Source organism: Bison bison, unplaced genomic scaffold (genome assembly GCF_000754665.1).
Source record: "Bison bison bison isolate TAMUID 2011002044 unplaced genomic scaffold, Bison_UMD1.0 scf7180017864211, whole genome shotgun sequence".
Lineage (NCBI taxonomy): Eukaryota > Metazoa > Chordata > Mammalia > Artiodactyla > Bovidae > Bison > Bison bison.
This window is the reverse complement of record NW_011494783.1, coordinates 681,568-689,835: the sequence shown is the minus strand read 5'-3', so window position 1 is coordinate 689,835 and position 8,268 is coordinate 681,568. Positions and strand designations below refer to the sequence as shown.

The window sequence follows — 8,268 nt, the reverse complement described above, 5'->3', positions numbered from 1 at the left end:
TACCCAAACTCATGTCCATTGAGTTGGTGATGCCATCCAACCATCTCATCCTCTATCATCCCCTTCTCCTCCTGCCCTCAATCTTTCCCAGCATCAGGGTCTTTTCAAATGAGTCAGCTCTTCATATCAGGTGGCCAAAGTATTGGAGTTTCAGCTTCAACATCAGTCCCTCCAATGAACACCCAGGACTGATCTCCTTTAGGATGGACTGGTTGGATCTCCTTGCAGTCCAAGAGACTCTCAAGAGTCTTCTCCAACACCACAGTTCAAAATCATCAATTCTTCGGCGCTCAGCTTTCTTTATAGTCCAACTCTCACATCCATACACGATTACTGGAAAAACCATAACCGTGACTAGATGGACCTTTGTTGCCAATAATCCAATCTAAATGTGAGTAAAGAATCTGAATGGACATTTTCCCAAAGAAAACATACAGATAGCCAAAGGGACCTGAAACATTACTCAGTATCACTCAATATCAGACAAATGCAAATCAATATCACAGTGACATATCACATCATGCCTGTTAGAATGGTTATGATCAAAAAGATAAAAGATGACAAATGTTGACAAAGATGTGAAGAAAAGGGAACCCTTTTACACTGTTGGTAGAAGTGAAAATTGTTACAGTTACTGTGTAAAACAATATAAAAGTTTTCCCTGAAAATAAAAATGGAATTACCATATGATCTAGCAATTTCTCCCGGGCATTTATCTAAAGGAAAATAAAGAACACTAACTCAAAAAGTTATCTGTGCCTCCATGTTCATACCAGCATTACTCACAATAGTCAAGGAAAGGAAACCACCCAAGTGTTCACCAGCAGATGAGAGGATAAGAAGTAGAGAGTGTGTGTGTGTTCAGCCACAAAAAGAAGGGAATCCTGACATTTGTGACATGAACGGACCTGGAGGGCATTCTGCTTAGTGAGATAAATGAGACACAGAAAGACAAATACTGCATGATTTGAGGAAAACGTTTCGGGGGATACGGGGCTGGAACATAGCTTGATGAAGAAATTATAAAGCGTGTTATTCTACATCTGTGACTTTCAAATATTGGTCTATAACATTCAATAGCATCATAAATTGCTATTGGTAATATTTGGATAATGATAATATTCAAAAATGCAGTTTTCTAAAATACTTCCCACATCTACTGAATCAGTGATCTAATGGTGGGTCAGGAGATTTACTCTATTTTTAATAAGCATCTCAAATAATCTTATGAGGGGTTGGGCTTGAGAGCTTTTGAAATAATATCCTCCTAGGTCATTGTCAACACTGATGTGATCATCTTTTCATAAAACTCTCTATTCCCAGCACTCTCTTAATGGCATTCTTAACTTCTGGATTCTTAAGAGTATAGATAAGGGGATTGAGCATGGGGTTGAAAAGGCTGTGAAACAGGAGAAGACATTTCTTCTGTTCCTTGGGGTTCCCATATCTGGGTCCAACATACATGATAATGGCTGTGCCATAAAAAAGTCCGACCACACAGAGGTGAGATGAGCAGGTGGAGAAGACTTTGCTATGCCCTTCCCCCAACTGGAGTCTAAGGATGGCACGGAAGATGCACACATACAAGATTATAACTGAGGAGAAGGGTCCCACTAGCACAGAAACTGCTCCAGCCAATACCATAAGCTCATTGATGTGTGTGTCTGTGCAAGCAAGTTTGAGAACAGCCATGATTTCACAGAAGAAATGATCAATTTTCTGGGCCATGCAGAAGGGTAAGGGCATAAGTAACACTAGATGAACCAAAGACAGAAGGACTCCAATGGTCCAGGAAGTCACCACCAGCATGACACAGACTGTCCAGCTCATGATGACTGAATACCGGAGGGGGTGGCAGATGGCCACATACCGATCATAGGACATCACCATCAGGAGAAGACATTCTGTGATCGCAAATGTCAAGAAGAGAAAGGTCTGTGTGATGCAGCCAGCAAAGGAGATGGGCTTGGCTGGACTCAGGAGGTTGACCAGCACCTGGGGCACCGTGCTGCAGGCGTAGGCCATGTCAGCGATGGCCAGGTGTGAGAGGAAGAAGTACATGGGGGTGTGCAGTCTGGGGTCCAGTGAGATGAGCCCCAGGATGACCCCGTTCCCCAGCAGGGTGAGGACATAGAACAGGGAGAAGGCCCAAAGAGGAGCATCTGAGTCCTTGTATCAACAGGAAATCCAAGTAGGATGAACTCAGTGACAGAGGACATATTGTCTCCCATAGCCCTACTACAGAAGGAACTGAGTTAATGTCCAGGGTTAAAGAGAAGTCTCTTAAAAGAGAGCTGTGTCACCTTATACCTTTCTGTGGTGTAAAAATGTATTCAGAAACCCTTTTGGTGATTTTTTTGTGTTTTTAAATGAAATTTTAAATAATATATTTGGTAATCCTAAAATGTATACATATACATAAACACATATATACATATATTTTCTTTCTTGTTAAGTTTTTAAGAGGCTAAATTTTCAAAATAAGTATGTTGCCACATGTTAATCAAATATAGAGTTTTCGTTTCATTCAGTGAACTATCTCATATCATTGAAATAAATTCTATTCTTTGCTTATATTAATGTTATCTGTATTTTTTCCCAGAAACTATGACCCTTACCTGATATACATGCTAATGTCCTTAAGCTGCAATACATCAAATTTTGAGTTAGAAGGGTTTATCAAGGACAGTGCATACTAAGGGAAGACATACCATTTTCCTACATACACCATTAGCAATTAACCACTTGCCTGCCTGTTGAGACACACTTTTCACTTCTGCATCTAAGTGGTTACCTCCACAACTAATATTGCATGAAATCTCCACTTGTTCAAGTGTAAAAACCTGTTTTCAGCCTACAATCTGTTCTTTCACATTGAGTTTTTCACAATATTCAGATGAATATTTATATGAATTACTAAATAGATTTGTACTGTGCTGTTTATATAAACATAAAAACAAAATCAATAATTTCATTAGATTAGGACTCATTATTGATATATAGGGGCTTCCCTTATAGCTCATTCAGTAAAACAATCTGCCAGCAGTACAGGTGACTGGGGTTTGACGCCTGGGTTGGGACAATCCCCTGGAGAAGGAAATAGCAACCCACTCCAGTATCCTTTCCTGGAAAATCTCATAGACAGAGAAGAATGGTGAGCTGCAGTCCATGGGGTCGCAAAGAGTTGGGCACGACTGAATGACTTCACTTTCACTTTTCACTTTCATGCGTTGGAGAAGGAAATGGCAACCCACTCCAGTGTTCTTGCCTGGAGAATCCCAGGGATGTGGGAGCCTGGGGGGCTGCCATCTATGGGGGTCGCACAGAGTCGGACACGACTCAAGCAACTTAGCAGCAGCAGCAGCACAAAGGCAATTAAGAAACTTGTGTGTCTAGAGATGAATGTTGTATGGACCCCACAACACCTTCATGCAGAAAAAAGCAAACATACCCGGTATAGCTAAATTTCCTGACAATTCTGAAAGACTTGCTCCTCCTCTGAGGACTGCCGAAAAAGGACCTTGGTTACTCATGCTGCCTAAGAGAAGAGAAGGCTTTATTCATTTATAATATCCACAGGGCTCCTTCCCAATTGTCATGAGGGTTTATGTAGGGCACAGTAGGTTTCACTTATACCACTGTGCTCCTTATAGAGGCACACAGAAGCCAACCACTGCCCCCGTTCTGAGATGGAAGAGGATTTGTAGTCTCTGAGGAAACAGGAGCAATAGCAAGATCTTTAGAGGTTAAGAAACTCTAATTAGGGTATTAAGGTAATACCTTAATAACAAAAAGAATACACACATATTAAGTTATGTTCTGGTTGTTGTTGTTCAGACACTAAGTCATAGCCAAATCTGTGACCCCATGAATTGCAGCACACCAGGCTTTCCTGTCTTTCACTATCTCCTGGAGTTTGCTTAAACTCATGTCAATTGAATCAGTGCTGCCATCCAACCACCTCATCCTCTGTCTCCCCCTTCTCCTCTTGCCCTCAATCTTTCCCAGCATCAGTCCAATGAGTTGAACTTTTCCAATGAGTTGTCTCATAGCAGCCAAATTATTCATAGCATATGTCCAAATTATTGGAGCTTCAGCATCAGTCCTTCCAGTGAATACTCAGGGTTGATTTCCTTTATTATTAACTGATTTGATCTCCTTGCAATCCAAAGGGCACTTTCAAGAGTCTTCTCCAGCACCACAGTTCAAAAACATCAATTCTTCAGTGCTCAGCCTTCTTTATGGTCCAACTCTCACTCTCTGGCTACCCCATGAATATCACTGCTACCCCAATACAGGAATTTGTTATGGTTCATGAATTTTTATGTCGGTCCAGCTCCCAAACATACAAGAGGCACTTGGGAGATGCAGAGATTGATTCTTGCTTATTATCTGATAGTGAAACAGAAACTCGACAGTAATTCCTGAAGCTATATTTCTTTCCGTGTACTTGGTCTCATTTTGCAGCTATGGTGAATCTTGTAGTAGAATAAAAAAGTCTTAATCATCACATCATTTTAGATAGCAACTCGGAACCTACACCCTTGAGCACCGATCTGGAAATGTGTGGGCATCCTTGTTAGGGTTTCATGTTGGATGTGCCCTACAGCTTGTGGATCTGTCTGGAGGATGAATGAGTAAAGTGCAAGGGCTGACGAAGTTTACTTTTGAAAGCTATTGATAATTTCTGGTGCTTTCCTCATGGAAAATGTAAGCTCTATAAAAGTAGAGGACCACTCCTGTCCTCTTTATCCTTATGGTGGGGCACATGTATTCTACCTGTCAGAGTAGGCATATACTACTATCAGTATACACTGAAGAGCAGTATTCCAATTCTTCAGAGTGTTATCAACAACCCAGTACTCCAAATCTGCATGTCAGGTTACAATTTTTATCTGATCTACAAGGTCTGAGTAATACAATATGTATTGTTGTTACTCAGTCACTAAGTCCTGTCTGACTCCTTGCAACCCCATGGACTGCAGCATGCCAGGCTCCTATGTTCTTCACTATCCCCTGGAGTTTGCTGAAACTCTTGTGCATTGAGTCAGTGATGCCATCCAACGGTCTCATCCTCTATCTCCAAAGTATTGGAGCTTCAGCCTCTGTCCCTGCAATGAATAACAATATTTATTGGAACCAGTTGATTCCTTGGCCATTTGCCCTTTGTCACTCCTTTGCTGTGAAATGAGAATATTGGACTGAGGTGATATTATATATATCTGAAATCACATGATCTAATAGCGCTCAGTGGAGGTACTGATCAAGATACTACGAACAAGAAAGGGAAATTCATAGTTGTGATTGATATCATCTGCAACCCAATGGATCATTGCCCTATATAGGGTGGAAGGATTCAGTACGCAATCACTGACTTGGTGGCAGTGGTGGTTTAGTCATTAAGTTATGTCCAACTCTTGCAACCTCATGCCAGGTTCCTCTGTCCATGGGATTTCCCAGGCAAGAATACTGGAGTGGGTTTCCATTTCCTTCTCCAATCAGTTGACTTACTGGTCCCCTTAAGAGGAAGGTACCATATTGAGGGCTCAGCATTGGGCTTTGCTGCCAACAGAGCAGATATTCAGCACAGTAGAGCAGCCTTGGTGAGAGGCAGCCTATGCTGTTATATTCACGCAAAGCCCCCATCGCATTGCTTACTGCATATGTGTGCTCACTGTACAGTCAGTGGAGAGGCCAAAGCAGAGGCTGCCCGACATCTACTGAGTCATCCTACACCTGGTTGATTAATGCCTCTTCTGCAATGATGTCTTTGGTTGGCATGAGTGTGCTATGCACAGATTCAGATACTTTGTGTGCTATCTCACATCTTTTTCCCACACCTCCATTCACCCGGTATCCCAACTGTGCTCCTTCCAGGTCCATGACCAACCAGTCAACCCATTTGCCATTGTCCAAGAGACCATGAATGTTCTCATCTCAAGAAACTTCTCTCTCCACAAGGTAGATGAATAGTTGAATGGCTAGCTATGGGCAATGACAAATTTACTCTAATTACCTTTAAGGCCCCACACCTGAGTGTTACATATATTGCACCAATATAACAAGTCAAACCATCCTTGTATCAAGCCCTTCTTCCTAAACTATCAACTGGTTGTAGGAAATCTCTTGGAGATTTTTCACATGCACGTGTGTGCATGCACACACATTAGAGGGAGGCATCAGTGATACAGGTGATGTGGAGGTCTGGACCAGCTGTTCATCCACTTGCTTTTGTCTTCTGCAGGTGTTCTTGGCCTAAGTTATTCCACATTCAGGGTATAATGCGTAGTTGCTGTGATCACAGTGTCTCATGACTTGGAGGGGTTTTATAGTAACTTGATGTTCTTTGATTAGTCTCTACTAAGTCTCAGAAATATGTGAAGAATGGTGTTTCTGAAAGGTGTATTGTCCTTGCTGAACCTGGAAAGCCTTGATGCAGAGTCCCTGTGACCTGTCCCACGATTCACCTATATGGGCTCAGCAGTCATATTTATCTACCAGACATAAGCTTCAGATCCATGTGGTCTGCCAGTCCAAAGTTCCAAGTGCTAGAGCTATAATACAAAGTGTGTGGTTCAATGAATTTTCATAGATCAATACATGTGTGTAAGCACCATCCAGAAGAAAGTATAGAATGTCTCCATCACTACAGAAAATTCCTCTGACCCCTCTCATTGCTGTTAACAGAAGTCACTTTCCTACTCCAAGGTAACCACTATACTGACTTCTGTCACACAGATTTGTTTTGCCTGTTTTTGAACTTTTATAAATAAGTTTCACACATTGAACACTTTTGTTTCTGGCTTCTTTGACTCAATAAAATATTTTTGAAATTCACTTATGCTGTTGGTGTATCAGAGGTTCACTCTTTTTTATGCTGCATAATATTTGATATGAACACTCCAAAGTTCATTTGTCTATCCTACTCTTCATGGATGTTTGGGTTCTTTTTAGTTTTTGGTTATTGTGACTTAAGTTTCTATGAATATTCGTACACTTGTTTTCACTGGGTGTATGCCAAGGAATAGACTTACCAAACCATAGGATAGGCACATGCTCTTTTTATTAATAGCAAATATTGCCAGTTTTCCAGTGTGGTTTTATCATTTTACATTCCTACCAACAGTTGATATTAATTTTGTAATTTTAATTAATGTGATATATCTCTGTGATTTTATTTACATTTTATTGATGACTAATTGTATTGAACACATTATCATATGCTCATTGACCTTTGGCTAACCTTTTGTATTAAGCCTTTATTCAAATCTTTTGCCCATTTTTTGAGTTTTTTTTTTTTTCTCTCTCTTAATGATTTGTAAGCATTCCCTATAGAGCCTGTGAGATGAGTGCAATTGTGCAGTAGTTTGAGCATTCTTTGGCATTGCCTTTCTTTGGGATTGGAATGAAAACTGACCTTTTCCAGTCCTGTGGCCACTGCTGAGTTTTCTAAATTTGCTGACATATTGAGTGCAGCACTTTCACAGCAGCATCTTTTAGGATTTGAAATAGCTCAAATGGAATTCCATCACCTCCCCTAGTTTTGTTCGTAGTGATGCTTTCTAAGGCCCACTTGAGTTCACATTCCAGGATGTATGGATCTAGGTGAGTGATCACACCATCATGATTATCTGGATCATGAATATCTTTTTTGTATAGTTCTTCTGTGTATTCTTGCCACTTCTTCTTATTATCTTCTGCTTCTGTTAGATCTATATCTTTTCTGTCCTTATTTTGCCCATCTTTGCATGAAATATTCCCTTGGTATCTCTAATTTTCTTGAAGAGATCTTTAGTCTTTCCCATTCTATTGTTTTCCTCTATTTCTTTGCACTGATCACTGAGGAAGGCTTTCTCATCTCTCCTTGCTACTCTTTGGAACTCTACATTCAAATGGGTATATCTTTCCTTTTCTCCTTTGCTTTTGGCTTCTCTTCTTTTTACAACTATTTATAAGTCCTCCTCAGACAGCCATTTTGCTCTTTTGCATTTCTTTTTCTTAGTGATGGTTTTGAATCCTGTCCCCTATACAATGTTACAAACCTCCATCCATATTTCTTCAGGCACTCTGTCTATCAGATCTAATCCCTTAAATCTATTTCTCACTTGCACTGTATAATCATAAGGAATTTGATTTAGGTCATACCTGAATGGTCTAGTGGTTTTCCCTACTTTCTGCAATTTAAGTCTGAACACAGTCAGTTCCCAGTCTTTTTTCTGCTGACTACAGAGCTTCTCCATTTTTAGCTGCAAAGAATGTAATCAACCT

The 8,268-nt window shown here is 40.5% G+C and overlaps 1 pseudogene; it reads right to left on the bottom strand.

The window, feature by feature from the left end:
• Nucleotides 1-1,293: 1,293 nt before the first annotated feature.
• On the bottom strand, nt 1,294-2,231 carry LOC104992128 (annotated as a pseudogene).
• Nucleotides 2,232-8,268: the final 6,037 nt, after the last annotated feature.